Raw genomic sequence first — 17,216 nt, 5'->3', positions numbered from 1 at the left:
AATAATTTTAAATGAGTTACATATTGATTATGTTTCACAGCTTATTACAAAGGCAGTTGAACAGAATGTTCTACAGCAGCAAAACACTTCAGATCTGATCCTTCCAGAGTATGTCCTTTAGAGACTGTAAATTTTGAAAGTGCTGAAAGAAAATGTAGCAGATCCCAATGAAATCAGTAACAGTAAACCCAAGGAAAAGAGAAACTGAATAAAAACCTCACATAAAAAATGAAAACACAAGAGGTAGGTTAATTTATGGTATGAGGCCGTAAATGCCTGCTTTCCTGGAATGATGCACAGTTAGAAAGGTCAGTTTTACAAGTACAGAGATGTGTTACCAATTTATTTTCATGCATCCTTAACAAGTTCTATTTTGTCTCTCATCTGGTGCTGAAGAAAGGTATTGATCGCCAAAGGTGTTCTAGCTGTTTACTTCTAACAAAGAAGCAATTTGGGACAACTTTTTTACCTTATCAGACATAAATGAGATACAAGAAGTCCAGAGCCTTGACACCACAGGTGGGAATGGTTATATAAAGCATCATTATTTCTCAAGTATGTCTACCTAGTTACCGCCCACTGACATCAGTAATGAATAAAGACAGATACCATGTTCTCCTGTGATTCTCTCAGTGCAAAGTCAATTCTCTGTCTCTCTTCAGCAGTGGGCATCAAAAGGTTGTTAGCTTTTCAAGTTACTCCTTCTCATTGACATTCTGTCTACAGAGCAACAACAGGTACAATATTGCTAGCCTGTAGATGAATTGCTCACACCATTCTGGGGAGTGCAGATGTTTTAAATAAGCCTTTTTCACGTAAGGCCAGCACTACATCTGGTTTATTTTCAAAATCATCACCAGACTTACACTTTCCTTGTGCACTGCTTCACAGATAGATCTGTCTATAATCATTGCTGTTACAACAGTATGACAACAGTCACCCACCTCAGTGGGAGTTACACACATAGCTACTAGGTCATGTGAAAGCAAGAAAACCCTTAGTGTCCAAATGGTTAAGACAACTAACAACTTGCTTTGTGACAGAGATATATAAGTACTCCACAGCAGACAAGATGATGACCCGCATTTCCAAACCCTCAGAGCTTTGCTATGTAAAACATCCAACCAGTGTGTGAAAATAAGTATAATTTCTTTTTTGCCTCCTGATACAGCTTGCCACAGAAGGAATGGTCAGCTGTGAGCCTATCTCAGCACTCTGTTTAAATCACATCTTTGATTCATACAATCATGTTCCCAGCTGCCCTTTTGAAAGTATGTCTGCCGTTACTCAACTGTGTGACTTTACAGAACGCACTGTTTTTTGGAGACTTTTGCAAAGAAGCTGAAATCAAAGTAGATTTAACCTGGTTCTGCTCCCTGATAACGTAATAACAGCACCCAACTTGGCTTGGAGTAGAAAATTTAAACATCAGCTTCCTTCCCTGATTGACTAGGATTCTGACAAATTAGCAGGCAATACTGTAAACATCAACACGTCAGTGGCAAAATACAGAACATGTAAATCATGTAAAACACCAAACAAACATGGGTAGAAATAAAAATAAGAGCTGGATTAGACCTACAGATAATAAGTCAGACAGATGTCAGTAGAGCTCCCCGGAAGGAGTAAACCAGCTTTTGCTCTGCCGAAGCACTGCATGAAGACTTCATAACTAAGTGCAAAATCAACCTTCTTATATCGCTTTCTTCAGAAGAAAGAGAGGAGACAGTGCAGGTAGGAACTTGGTGAAGGCTCAGCAAAACACAGCAAAATGCAGTTTAAGCTTATCACTTGTGTAGCTCTGTCAATAATTTCTCTGCTGTGTTCTTGTAGTAGGCCAGCATATGAACTACCCAAATTGTCTGTACTGAGCTTATAAACCAAATGTATGAGCAGTGACTCCTGCTGGCACCACTGTTGATAAACCACAGAGCCTTAATTGTAACTGAAAAACCATCAGCATAAAGCAAGAATAGGGAGATATATACTTTTAAATTTTATTTTAAAGCCATTAAATCTGAACAAAACTGAGACCTTACTGTCGACCACAGCATGCAGATGAAACAGATTAAAAATGTCTTGCTGCTAAAGAGTCTCTGGCATGTTTCATTCTATTCATTCAGTTTTCTCAGAGGTGACGACAACTAAAATTTGGGAATATATATACAGAGAATCATAGAACCATAGAATTATTCAGGTTGGAAAAGACTTCAAAGATCATCAAGTCTGACCACAGCCTAACCATAGTATCCTAACATACGCATGGACAGTCAGATATTTGCTAAGGAATCAGTATTCGCTTATCCATACCTAAAATCCACGTGTTACAGTTTAGTTGATTAATTATTAATTAATAATAACTAAACTAATGTCTTAGTGGTATACCAATGAAAAAAGAAGCAGGGAAGGATTAAAAACCCGTTCAGTAAAAATAATGTTTTTTTCTTCTACCAAGATCATTCATAACTGTTCTTCAGTACAACAAGAAATTTCTTTACAGAGTTACAGGAAGGCTTGAAGATTTGTTGTTATACAAGATCAGTTTCAAAGGCTTGTGATGAAATCTGGCACCCTTTCAATGATAAATTAGAAGTAGAAATTTGATTTGAGTCAACACCTCTCTACACTCAGAACATCAGAGCTTGAACTAAAAACTATGACAGCTTCTGTGTCAGCTGCAGTGCTGCCATCAAACTAGCCAGCGCTCTAGAGGGATGTGGGACTTAGTGCATCAAGAAAGCAAAGCAACTGACAATATAAAATTACTGACTGATGCAGACCTTGTGAAAAAGAGGGGCAGTGGTCCTGCTCTATGAAGGCACTGAAGCAAATATCAATTTTCAAAACAACGTATTTCTTTTCATGCTTCAACATATCTTCCAAAAGAGTAAAAATTCACCAGGGACAAGAGTTTCCCCCCCAACCAAGAAAACACATTTATCCCACCTTTCCAAAATTAGGACTTTATATTACATTTCATTCTGGTTCCTCCAAGAGCAAGTACGTCCCTGAATAAGCCAAAATTCATAATCACAGAATCAAGCACAAAATGTTAATTTGGCCAATTACTTAGATGGTTTACTATAAAGTGTTAATCATCCACACTCAGGCTTTGCTTCTCTATTTGGTTTACTTAGCAGTCCTAAGTGGCAAAATATCATAGCTACACTCTTTCAAAGCCCAGAATCTTTTTCTTTTGGTGCTTACAAGCCACATGTGAGCTTATACACTCTTCAGCACTTTTATTTCCAAGGACTGAATTTATTCAGCTCTTGCCTTTAGCACAAACAGAATTAAATTGCATTGAAGGACCCCTGGAAGTGTACAATGGGAAGGTGGAGAATGACCACAAGAGTTCATTTACACCACTTTCTCACCTTGTCTCCATCCTAGACTTCGGAGAATCGATAAAAGCTATCAGCTGCTTCAGTATGTTTACTTCAAATGGTGGAAGGGCTTGGCTTTATCTCAAGACACAAAAGCTGCTTAGGGCTCCCTCACTGATCTTCCTTTTGCACTGCAGGGAGAAATTCCCACCATTTCTGTTACCCTTAGCACTAAGATACCTATTTCCCACAGAGTAAATCTTCAGCATTCAGTAAGTATAAATGCTCCCTACTAAATATTGCCGATAAATGGATACATAACAATAACCAATTGAGGCATGGATGTATAATCCAGAATTTTGCATTTCACAGCCTCAGATGAACAGTTCTGTATGATTGGGCGCTGGACTCTTACCTGTTTAAGTGCACATCAGCCATTTCAAGGATCTTTTTAAAACCAAATTTTAAGCACACATGGAAGTTTCAGAACCCTGTACGTCATCTATGTAAACTAAAGTGCACATGCCTTCATTTATACAAATTTTAGACCCATCTTAGCTGATAATTAAGAGTTCTCAAAGTAGAAGGTAAAGAACATTCCTAGTATGCCTAAAGACCCTTCTGAGCTCTTCTTTAGACAATGTAAAGAGGAACAAGCTGGATTCCAGAATAGTTCTTCAAAACCAAAAAGAAACTATCAAAACTGTGTGTAAAGTCAAAGAAAAGAATTTCTAATTCATCCTCAGTCAGGAAGGAAACTGGTGTTTCTTCAAGAACTGCCAGTCTGTGCAGGCTCCTCTTGCTTCTGTTCTTGAAAACTGCCTGCCTTGTCTACATTTGAGGTTTGCTGCAAAGCTAAGCCAAGCCTGAGAAGAAAGGAAAGTCGGAAGGAATCCACCATCTTTTTTTTTTTTTTTTTTTTTTTTTAAATTTTTTTTTTTCCTCTCTCTCTCTCTCTCTCTTTTTTTTTTTTTTAATTAGAACATGTTATTTTTCTTTAAACAATCATGGCACAAACCAAGAAGCATCACTAAATTAATAGACTATAAGAGACTTCCTGGACTGAAGTAGGTTGATTGAATAATCAAATTCTAAGGCCTAATGGAAATAATAAACCTTATTCAGTCTAACCTTGCAAAAAAAAAAAAAAAAGTTGGGGGGGGGAGAGAGGAGGGGAGGGGAAAAAAGCCTACTTAAAGATTTTTTTGGAGAGATTTTTTACATCAAATGCCTAATGAGATGGCAAGCATGCATGAATAATTATTTTTACTTACTGTTCCTATTAAAGATGAGCTATTATTCATTTGCTCAGGAATAAAAATCTTCCCTGATCATTAACATTACACAGGCTTTTTATTTTTTATTCAAAGACAGCACATTTAAATTGAGTTTCAAATAGGCAGAATAAATATCTGTTTTAATAATAAGAATGTTTTTCTGTCCTCTTTATAATATTTTAATTACTTTTAAAGAGTTGAATGGGCATGGCAGAAAAATTTTGACCTTATCCCACAGCAAGAAAATGAAACAAAATCAGAAACCTCTCTCAGAAGTGTAAATGAATTGTTTTCAAGGATCAACTGAAAAGTAGTTTCAAGTTTTCTGTGACTTCTATGCTGTCAGCAACTCCAGAACTTAGCATTTAAATTCAGAAGTCTCAGTGCACATTTAAATATGTTTCTAAGTGAAGAAGCTGCATTGATATTGAATAAGCAGGTTATTACATATCAGTATAGAGTAAACATTACTGGAGAAATATATTAAATTTGACTGTAAGTGGCAAAGGTGTCTGATTTTGTTGATCTTAACAGCTGAAAGGTGTTAATCAACCACCATAGAATTTTGCCTTCTACAACTTGCATGGAAAAAGCTTGAAAAGTCTTACTGTCTGTGGAGATTCTAAATGAAGCTTCCTTCAACGTGTCACTCAGTCACAGCTGTACGCTAGATAAGCAGTAAGACAGAAATTAGCAAGCACATTTTCCATAAAAATACGGTGTTTTGATGAGGTTAAAAAGGATACCATCTTTTTGTAGTCTGCATAAAATTAAAACACGGTTCTTGACTTTGTTAAAGAGGATACCACATAGAGTAATGGTGGCATTTTCAGATACTTTAGCCCAAAGACATTTTTCTTTCTTAAAGAAAAAAAAAAAAAAAAAGAAAGAAAAAAAAAAAAAAAAGAAAGAAAGAAAAAAAAAAGAAAGAAAAAAAAAAAGAAAGAAAAAAAAAAAGAAAGGAAAAAAAAAAAAAAGCCCAAGTTATTTCTGCTATATTTATTTTATATAAATGGCAAAGGAGTTTATACTACTTACTGTCATTAAAACTGTTATCTCACAATTAGAGTTCTGCCCCTCTGTCTGACAGTGCGGCCCTGTTTCTGCTATTTTATAACCATGCATAAGAAAACTGGACAGAGAAATTCCAGAATCAAGAGTGTAATATCAGCCCATCTTTAGGGAGGAGAGCTTGAAGAGCCTTTTCAGATATTCTGTAGGTGTCTGGGATTTCTTTGTAACCTTTGATGTAAACCTCTTTTGTAACCTTTGATGTTCTGTAAAATTCTCAAACCTTAAAAATTTATTATGCCCAGACTCTCTTATCGTTAGTTGTAGCTGGAGAGCATCTCAGTTCAGGCTGCCTGTTGCATTGCCATAGCACTACAGAAAGTTGTTTTAATGCCATATAATTATCTTCTTCTCACTTACAGATTTCACTCTACCCAATATACGTACACCTCTTTCTGAGCTTTCTCTCAAAACTTTAGAGCTGCCTGAGAACACTTTCAAAGCCTCCTTAAAACTCTCCTTTGCTGTACTACTTGCACAAAACCCTAGCATCAATTAGGCACTGCTGAGATCACTGCCTTGTGTATTGATCAGTACTGCCTCACTGCCTTGTACTCCCCCAGCATGTCTGTTTCCAACCGTTGTCTCATCTTAAATGCACACTGTAAACACCACGGGGAAGAGAGTTCTTATTCTTTGTTTGCACACCACCTAGCTTAAGAGAGCCCTGGACCATGGCCAAGGTATCATGATAGCGCAAATATCACTATATTACATAAAAAAGGTATAAAAACTAACACACCATGGAAACATTTCAGAAGTAAGCAATTATTTTTCTCTAGCTATTTCCACTGGCCCCAAACCATATAGACACTGATGCTTTCACAGCACCCGCGTGATATGCTTTCTTCCTTCTATGCAGAACCATATTTTCACATTTAGATTATCTCCTGTTTTCACTGAATATTTACACCTGCACTGAATTAGTTTTCCCAAAGCAAGCTCAAATTACAGTGGAAGAATAAAACTAGAACTGCAGCTGTCTGACACAAAAAATGATCACGGAGCAATTTTATGCTTCCTCTATTCCAGGATATATTGGGACCCAGGAATTCTCACTGAAAGGTACTGAGGTAGCCAGAAAAGCACATTCCCAAGCCTTGACATCCATACTAACCATAAAGCATATCAACTTACACCATGTTTCACTGGAGTGAGTGACAGTGACACATAGCACCATATGATTTAATGCTACCAAACAAATGGAGTGACCCAAAGACACATATCACTTTTGTCATTTGAAAGCCCTTTTTAACCAGGGCAGAAGATCTAGGTTTGAACAAAAACAACAAAAAAGGTCACTGTCATCAGATTTCCTAAAGAACACTGATGAGGCACAGAGTAATATAATTAACAAAACCAAGAACTACAAACTCCTGTGTCTATCTATAGAAGTGGTTTTCTTTCACAGAAGGGAATTCTAACTGCTCAGCATGAAGAAATAAAGAAAAAAGGCCACACTACTAAGGGACTTATGAATCAAGAATAAAGATCCATTTGTACATGTATGTATGACAAATATCAAGCAGCAGACAAGGAAGCCGTGGGAAGGTGCCACTGCTGCACTCAACCCCTCCTTCTGAAACCTTCTTCTTCCTAGCCCTAGCGCAGCTCAAAGTGCAATCAAAAACAGAGAACTGGAAATTGATGGAGCAGAAGGGACACAAGAAGGAAAAAACTGGAATTAAGAGGTAACAGCCTATAAGAATATTTCTGCAAGTACTCCTTACTTTTTATTGCTTTTTTTTTCCCCTCTTCAACACGTACTGTAAAAGAGTCTTAAGAAGTTGGCTGCCTTCATTTTAATACGAGGCACAGATAAGAATATGCTACTCCTTATAGCTTGTTAAAAAATATCTTATAGGAATTTAGGTGTTTTTTTTTTTTTTTTTTTTTTTTTCCAGGGGAAGAATAGTCTGTGGAGATTAACATCCATCTCACCAGAGAGCCTTGTTAGTGAAGTATGAAAATAAATCAGATTTCTGCAGCACGATGAAAGCTGTGAGCTACAACACAGAACATCTTTTTCAAACCATTTTTTCCACCCTATCTTTATTCTCACTGACTTTCCAACCACAAGAAAGCTTGCAGAATGAATATAAATCATATCCAGGAGGAATTTCTCTCTTTCCGAAAGGCTGGGAGCAGACACATACATGTTGTTTTATTCTTCAAACAATGCGATGAATTTTTTATAAGCTGTGAAACTCAGCAGCTTCCACGAAAGAGACACCAAAGCAAGGCTGAGACTCTGCCCTCCCCTCTCCTCTCCCCTGATTCAGTGCCTGTTCCTCAAAATTAACTTCTGCACGTATAAGAAGCAGAGCAGATTGTGGTCAGACATATCTCCAAGAAATGAAAGGCTATACATTGTACTGTGTCATGTATTTGAAAGAGCAGAAGGCAAAGCATTTTTGCAGCACATTCGTGTCCTCTTTCTCTGTTTGGTGATGGGGAGGGGAGCCAAGGTGGCTAATGCTGTCCCAGGGCAGAAAGGATTAGTGCTGGTGGATTGGGAACTTGGGCAGGTGACATTTCAAATCACTTTTGACAAAGCTCATGAGACACTTCACACAACAGATTGCAATGTTTGGAATTCCTTGCAGTACTGTTTTTTCCCCAGTGTTCAGACTAACAGTTTATTTTCTCCCAGCTCAGCTTTGACTCACAGAAACCTACTGAAGTTCATAAAACACAGATATTTCAGACCTGATTCTTCCCTACTAAGCAACTCATGCATGATTTATGTCTGTATAAAGTGGATGTAGGAGAACAAGACTGAACTGATTGCATTTTATACCTGCTTTTATCTGGATATAAAGGACTGCATAAATAGCAGAATATGAAGCCATTTTCTTAAATGAGTAGAGGAAGGATCTCTTTTTCCAAACCTCAGTTCCTGCTGTCAGACTGGAAGTCAACTCATCACTGCATTATGTGGAGAAGAATCCCATTTTTGCCAGTCCCTTGTGGTATTTTTATGTTTGTAGAGCTAAAACAAAACTGGAGGAAGCTGCAAACACCTTTGCTTTCAGTATGGACAAGGCATCTGTTTATTTTCCTCATATAAAACCTGTTCTTTTTGCAGAGAGATACTGTTTGAATACCAAGGTGAAGTAAATTAGCAATGAAGATGTGGAAAGAGCCTCTCAGCCTGGGAGTAACAGGGCTTGGCTGTACAACTGGAAATCAGGGATGTTAATTAAGATTCTTAGGCTTGAAGTCTTGGGCACTTGCAGCTCCAAAGCATCTTTAATAATTAATGAAGCAATGGTCAGGCTAACGAGACAAGATAGAAAATGTGAGCATGACTGAGGCTGAAAAGAACTGAAGAGCGTGCTGCCGAGATTACTCAAGCAAGACTACATATGCCTCCTTGAGCTACAAGTGACATAGTAAAGATAGCCCTTCAAGACTTCCCTATCACTTATCCTAGTCTTTCACATTTTATGATTCTTAATAAAAATATTATTGTATCCTTAATCTAAAGCAGCATGAGCTTCCTGAGCCAGGGTTCAGTTCCAGTCCAGTGATTTGCTCATAGAAGTACTGCCCAAGTCATAAGCAAGAATAAGTTTCAGGAGATAAGGCCTGGGGGAGGAAAATGAACATATTATGGTCCAGTCTGTTCTTGTATTGTGCTACTGTGTCAGAGACTTTGGAATATCATGCCGATAAAATCAATAGGAACAATTTTCACTCTATTAAGGACAAATAATCTGAATTCACACTCTTTCCACTTCTAATTCTTCAGCAATTCAAAATACAGTGTTGCTTAAAGCTTCTTATACTTATTTTAGTTTGAAAAACCATCCGGCTTTGAATTTCCATGTTTAACTAATAAGAAAGAAACAGAAGAAAAGCAATAGACAAAGAATGGCTTGAGTCACAAATATTGGCTAATTTGGTTTATTGCTCCTGTCACTCCTGATCGATCCCTGCCAACCAAAGACCATTCAGCATTTTACAAGATTAAGCAGAAATCAGTTCAATTGCCATTTTTTTTTTTTTTCCCACTCAGGAATGAGGCAGTAAAATTTTTAAAATTGATATTTAACTTAGTTTTGCAACCATAACTGTTTCTAATATTCTAAATGCTATATTATGCCATATCTGCTTGACTCTGAAAGCTCAGATTCAGTGTATAGTGCTATCAGACAAGAAGCTCTGTCTATTTATATTCCAATAAGAATTAATGTTGGTTGGTTTCCTGTTTTTATCCTACTGCATTTTTTAAAAGTAACCCATGCCTAAAGGCACAGAAAATCTGAAATTCAAGACAAAAAGAATAAAATGAGGCAATAAAAATAAAATGAGATAGCATCTCTGTGGAGCAAAGTAAGGGCGATACTATATGGAAGTACAATATTTTTTTTATGTAATATAATGCATTAAAACAAATCCAGCAAATCTGCACTTTAAATTTAGAAGCTAGTGGTGAGAAGTTTCCAAAAGATTCTGTTTCCTATAGTCTGAAAATACTCCCCTATGTAAGCCCAGCAGTACATCAAAAGCCGCTGCTCTTGTTCTGGAAGTGGTTCTAAACAAAACACACATGGAAGGATACTATCTGTGGTTGTGTTCTCCTAGCATCCATAAGCAGTGGATTTGTACATCCTTGCTTCCTCCATATCAATTATTCAAGCATTTGCAGAGACAAATATAGCTTAATTATTTCAAAGAATACGTAAGTAGGTGCTGCAAACCAGACTTTGACTCTTTTCTTGGGGTAGTGGTGATGTATTGTTTTGTTCTGACACTGATGATAATTATATTTACTGTCATGAATTTGGTACATTATGTAAATCAAGTAAAGAAGGTAGAAGAACAACACAGCAGTATGGTTGATTTTGTGTTCAATTTAATTAAAAAAACCCCACAGATTTAATTATTATGTTCTATTTTCTTGTGTGTTATTCCACAGCTATTGCTGTTACCCATAAGAGAGACTGAATATGTACCTAAAATATCAATAATTAGGAATACATATGTAGACATAAAGTCAGCCCCAGGTGCTCTGAGGCTTTTTAAAGCTGGGTTTCTTTTTCTCTGTTACACAAAAATTAAAATACAAGGTGGATTGCAATCTGTTTACTCAAAATAATTGAAGCTCAAATTCTGCTTTGTTTTACCGCACAGCAACAGTATCCTCCTTCTCAAACCATTCCTCCTCATTTTATCAGAATGCTTTTTTTGTTTTCAATTAAAAAACTAATAAGCATAACCAGCAATATCAGTATCTTACTTTTGAAAACAATTATGTTTAGGAAACCTTGTTTGTTGCATCATGTGAGTGTAACACAGGAACTGAGCAGATGCATCATTCAAAGTTATGTTTCAAAGTGTCTCTATGGGTTCAAGCTTTCCAAACATCTTTTACAGCTTAACTGAAACCTAACTGCAAAACCAACTACTTTACAAACATTTCACAGTGAAAAAAAAAAACCAAATTCCATGCAAAAACAGTGGCCTTTCTCTCACTCTCCAAGAGCCAGTGCTCACTAGTACAGAATCATGCTAAGACCAAGATACTCCCAGTCAAATACCAAGTTTTCAGGAAGATGCTTGCTAATACAAGCACCAGCCCCCAAGACAGCAATCTGCAGCAACCTGTTGAACAGCTCATAAATACTATCTCCCTCTTTGGATTAAATTCAAGTGACTTGAAGCCACTCTGTTTCCTTACGCCACACAGTAGAAAAAAACTCTGCAAAGGGGCAGGCGGCAGCTGGGCTGAATGCATCTGGGCCTCCCTGGTCACACTTCTATGTTGTTGTATTAAACAGCTGCCTTAAGCACATAAGGAAGCACAGGAAGGCCAGAGATCTTTTTAGAAGTGGGAATTCGAAAGCATAGATGGCTTTATTGCCAGGTAATGACATATGGAGTTTTTTACCTCTAGATAACTGCATGAAATTGCTTGAGGTCAGCAATGCCTGAAAATTGTGACAATTAGATGGCTGCTTTGTGGCCTACAGGAAATGATTTGGTGGCCTCATTCCAGTTCTCTATCATAAAACAATTACAGCTAATGCTGATTGACATCCTTGATTGCAGCCAAGGCTCAGAGGCCAAGGCTGAATGAGCCCTGAAAATAAACTGCCCTTCAATCCATAAAAGTCAATCCTCCCAGTGAGAGGTGAGGCTCACACAGGACTGAGAAAAAATGCACTTTTCCTCTCTCACTTTGTAGACAGAAAGTTTGCCTCTCCTGCTGAATACAGTGCCTTCACTGCCACCACTCAGAACAGCATTGGAAAGGCAAGTCCTCTGGCAGACCCTGGGTAAGATTTATTTCATACTACTGTCTTTTATTGCTTGCATTTCAGATGTATGCAGGATTTCAAACACTGAAGCCCTATTGTGCCAAGTGCTGTGCAGACGGAGCATCAGACAGTCCCCCCTCCAAATTGCTTGCTGTCAAAACAAATGGGAAGCAAGAAGTGTTGTTACCAGTGTTTGACAGGCAGGACATGAGGTTTGGTGACACAGTGCAGTGAGCCTAAGATTGCATGGGCATTGCGTGGGAGAGGAAGGAGCTGAAACAGACGATTGGGTTTTGGCCATATAAGTGGGTTAAAACACTTCACACGTGGGAAAAAAACCCAAAACTCCTGTTCCCTATTGTTTATTTCACACCAGAAAGGTCAGTTTGCACTGCCTATGTAATATATGCATAGTGGTAAACACACGCTTTGATTAGCATTTGAAAATGTCATGCTATTAAAACAAGAAGACCAAAACAACAACAACAAAAAAAGAAGATGAAGAAGAAAAATAGTTAAAGTGATCCTAAGCTATGCATGATTAAAATATGCATCTTCTGAGGTAGCAGTGCCAAGAGAAATAAGTGAATTACTGTCTGCAGAGAGGCACGACTCTGTGCTGACCTTTAACAAAAATCCAAGGATTCAGATTCCCCGATACTTTCTTTGACTCGTATTATAGCGGATGTGCTCAGGTGCTTCTTATCTTAGACAGTGCAGTACAGGTTCCACTCCTAGGTATGCAGCAGAAAAAATCAACATGCTGCTTTTCAAGTAAGACTATGGTGAAAAATTTCAAGTAAAGTCTTGAAATAACCTGAGCTTTATATAAATAAATAAATAAATTTTAAAAAAGCCATTGCCTTTTTATTAGGAAGATGAAAGAAACACAGAGGAAAACATCTTAATTCTCAGATGAACAGAATCAAGCCAAAACCTATTTAATCTGACTGTCATTTCTTAAAATGACAAGTGTCTTTCTCAGGCCTTACACTTTACAAGGTAAAACAACAAAGACAGCAGTTTGGTTGACCCAATGTGCAAATGGGAACGACTTCTGTCCTTTCTGAACTTTCTTTACAAGCCATTCTTTGTTGAATCACTTATGAACTAGAACAGATTCTCCTTGGTTACATACATGTCATTAAAGACTTTGTTTGGTTCAATTTAAGATGTTACTGCTTGACTGAGACAGGGTAAAGCATGTTAGTCCATTTCAGTTCCAAAGAATAATAAACAAGATTAAATCTCCTACATGTTTTATGTATTGTATGATCTCAGAAAAGGCATTAATAAGTTATTATAATGTAATTAAAATAACATAGATGAAGAGAGCTACAGAAATCTCACCAGACAGGTAACCAGTGATAATTCTTTTTGACATTATTGTAATGAAAGAGTTAACATATTTTGCTGTGATTTCTTCTTCCACTGCTCATAGTATCTTAATAGAGTATGAAGGTCAGGTTCCCTCTTCTGTGATTCTTCCTACACTTTACATGCTAATTGAAGAGACCTTCAATATCTGATCATTAATCACTGATGCCATTAATCACTGATGCAAAAAAGAGAAACACTGGAAATCGGAAGTCCATCTCCTTAATTCACAAACTTTAACAGATTAACGGTGCTTTTTCAATACATGTTGACAAGAAAAGCACCCCCCCCCCGCCCCCAACGAAAAGAAAAAAAAGACAAAAAAAACCCCAACAATTTAAACTGTCTAATAAATACACAACGCCAAAAATAGAAATGTTATCTGTGGATCTGGTGAAAAAGTAGCCCCGAATTAGAAACATCTCAGACTTAACATACACTTTTTTTTCCCCCATAATTATGAGAGGCCTGTAACTGTTTAGCTGAGAGAAGACTGAGAGGGGATTTAATCAGCTCTTAAAAATATCTGGAAGGTAGAGGATGGGACAGAGGGACAGAACAAGAGGCAATGGGCACAAACTGGAACACAGGAAGGGACATATGAACATGAGAAAAAACTTTTCTACTTTGAGTACAGTTACTGAATACCTTCTTTGCTTCAGTCTTGCTGCTAAGACTGTACCTTGGGCATTCCAGGACTGAAGGTAAGGAAGTGAGTCTGCAGTAAGATTTCCCTTTGGTTGACATGGATCTGGTCTGAGATTATATAGGCAAATTTGAAACACAAATTGATGGGCTGTGATGGGATGCATCCATGAGTACTGAAAGATCAAAGTAGCCTTCTATGATGGGGTCACTGCCTGAGTAAATGAGGGGAGAGCAGTGGATGTTGGGTACCTTGACTTCAGCAAGGCTTTTGATACTGTTCCTCATAACACCCTTGTATGTAAGCCTTGTAAGTCTGGGATAGATGAGTGAACAGTGAGTTGGATTGAGAACTGGCTGACAGAGCTCACAGGGTTGTCATCAGCAGCACAGTCTCCTTGAAGGCCCTTTTCCCCAGGCATCACTACTAGGTTTGATCTTATTCAATATCTTTATCAGTGACCTGGATGAAGGCATAGAGTTCATCCTAAGTGATTTCACTAATGATACAAAGTGGGGAGGAGAGGCTGACACAGCAGAAGGCTGTGCTTCCATTCAGCAAGACCGAACAGGCTGGAGAGTTGAGCAAGGGGGAACCTTAGGAGGTACCACAAGGACATGTGCAGTCTCCTAGTCCTGGAAAAGGAGTAACTGTACAGATAAGTACATGAGGAGTGTCCGGCTATATACTTTATAAGTCCGAGTAATTTATACAACTGCTGAAGACTTACAGAACGTGCTTCAAAAACCAAATTTAGTTCTCAGACACAAACCCAGTGCAGACTGTATCCCCCTGATGGAAACAAGTTCTGAATTTATCTCCTGAATTTGAAAAAGAAATCCTAATTCAAAAGGCAACATTAGTAGGCTACCTGGAGACTGCAGTACAAGATGTAATTCTTGCTACTTTTTCTATCCTCTTTTTATTCAATTAAATAGTCCTTCTAATTGAAGGAAATGACTCCACACATTCTATTTTAGTGCTCCATAAATGCATTGTAAACTGCAAAACCAAAATAGCATTCTAATATGATTTTTTATGTCATTACAGACTAGACTTCTCCATAAACTCTGTCCCACAGGACTGAAAATCTCGATTGAGGTTATCATGATATATGAAGAATGTTTCATGAGGTAACACTCTTTGGGTAAAGAGTACCTAGCAAAAAAACCCGTATGTACATAAGTAAACAAAACAAAAGATATATGCAGCATATTTCTTAATAACAACAGATCATATGTTTTGGCTCCATTTATTGATTTAGATGAATATTGGTAGTAACTTTACTGAAGATCTCCAGTTCTGACATGAACAGCAGATCTTCTAGCTACATGTTTTGGGGATTTCACAGAGCACTGTTTTCAGAGATTGGACTGTGAAATATTTGTGACCTGTAAATACTGGAATGGTCTTCTTCTTAGTACATCAGGTTCTGACAGTATTTAAGAACCAGCGAAGGCTTGCATGTGAAATTCAGTTTTGACTGAAAAGCATATGAATTTGAGAGTTTAGCCTGAATAAAACTTATTAAATGAGAACTCATAAGAAATGCCATTTGATGCTTTGCAGGCAAATTCTTATGAAATAACGTTACTGATGTTCACACACTTTAATCTGCGGCACGATGAGGGAAATAGCTTCTCTTTTGATTTTTCAGTCATAAACTTATTTAAGTGTACATACAATTAGCTTAAACATTTACACACAGATTTTTTTTGTGCAAATTCCCAGTTGAGGGATGTAAAAACAAGGTATTTGCATAAGCAAATAGCCATGTAGTTTTTTTACTAAGTCATCTGCATGAATAAATATCTGATTTTCATATGCACAATGGCTGTTTGTAGGCATATTACATGCATGCAAATGTATCAGTGCAATTGCTCACCTAGTCTTTCAAAATTTTGTTAGAGTGGTGACAACTTTATTCGTGTTTTTCACTTAAACGTGAACAGTTTCAGCGGTGTTATCTACATATGAAAGAAGATACTTGTAGCTTACAAACCTGACAAAAAATGGAATGTCTTACACTCCAGTTTTGGTACTGGAACAGGGCTGTAGTGGTGGCCTCACGTTGGTTCCAAGAGGCTTCAGAAGGGACCTGCTGCTGGCCAAAGATGAGACCATCAGCAAAGCCTGTGATGCCTCTGCGTCAAATTTTAAGAAAGGCTGCACATCAGCTGTAGGAAGGAGGAGTGAGGAAAAATGCAAGAGAAGCAGCTCCACAGGCCTCAACATCAGCACAGAAAGAGGGTAGGAGGTGAGCAGATCTCCATGCACAGCCACAGAGGAGCCCCTGGTGGCTCAGCCTGGAGGAGGTATGACCATAGGTACTCTGTTAAGAGCAGCCCTGGGACAGAGCTACAGCCTGTGGAACTGGGAACAGAGAAGTGATGTCGAGTCTGTAAAGAAGCAGGACAGGGAGGAAGATTTTTAGATTTCTTCCTCACTATCCTACTCCATTTCTAACTGTCGATGAATCTTCTCAGAGTTAGGTGTGTTTTGCCCATGACTACAATTAATCTCACTGTTCTTATCTCAGAGCACAAGCTTATTCATCTTATTTTCTCACCCTATCCTGCTGAGGAGGAGTGAGGGAGCAGTAGGGTGGGCAGCATTCTGGCAGCCAGTCAAGGTTCACTACAGCACTGTACTCTGAATGTAACTACTGTGTCCCATCTTTAAATCCAGGAGAAATTAACTCTTGGTGTCATCTGACAGAACAGCACATTGCACTTGTAGGAATCTTCAAAGGTGTTTATCCCTGATTGCATGAAACAGCAGTGGAACCAACGGAATCTGAAATCAGAAAAAAAATCCCAAAATGCAAAGAGAAAATCCAATGCACTCTTTTGCTTTGCTAGAAGGAGACTATGACGGGGAAGTAATAGCAGTATCAGTGTTCTAATTTCACAGAATCAGTTACGATGAATCATTACACTGTCTTCTGACTGGAAATGTGGTTATTACTGAGATAGAATTAGAACACAAGGAGATGACTGTGAACGACGAAAGTTCACATCACAGCTCCTCTAAAAACCAAACTAAATATATCCTCATAAAGTTTGTGGCCAGAATTTCTAACATGCATTCACTTGAATGTAATTTCCTGTATCCTGGAATTATGCACCCAGATGGTCGTATATATCCTATGTATTTATTATACAAATGATACATACAGTTATGTCTTAATGTGAAGTTAGTTTTACAGCAGTAGAATAGAGCATTGTCAGAATACTTTATTCTTTCCTTTATA

At 37.8% G+C, this 17,216-nt stretch overlaps 1 protein-coding gene and 1 long non-coding RNA gene across 9 annotated transcripts in view; one reads left to right on the top strand and one right to left on the bottom strand.

The window, feature by feature from the left end:
- The window catches only part of LINGO2 (leucine rich repeat and Ig domain containing 2), a 454,439-nt gene that overhangs the window by 118,707 nt on the left and 318,516 nt on the right, over nucleotides 1-17,216 (bottom strand). The gene's annotated exons all lie outside the window — the stretch shown is intronic.
- LOC146753720 (uncharacterized) overlaps nucleotides 11,843-17,216 on the top strand; it is a 34,502-nt gene continuing 29,128 nt past the window's right edge. The window contains exon 1 of the long non-coding RNA XR_014939363.1: nucleotides 11,843-11,958. This is a non-coding gene — a long non-coding RNA (uncharacterized LOC146753720). The remainder of the gene's footprint in view (nucleotides 11,959-17,216) is intronic.

The sequence above is a fragment of the Coturnix japonica genome, chromosome Z, assembly GCF_054131305.1.
Source record: "Coturnix japonica strain WE chromosome Z, WE-NBRP24, whole genome shotgun sequence".
Taxonomy (NCBI): Eukaryota; Metazoa; Chordata; class Aves; order Galliformes; family Phasianidae; genus Coturnix; species Coturnix japonica.
Note: the sequence above shows the minus strand (reverse complement) of the source record. Positions and strands in the feature narration are given on the sequence as shown.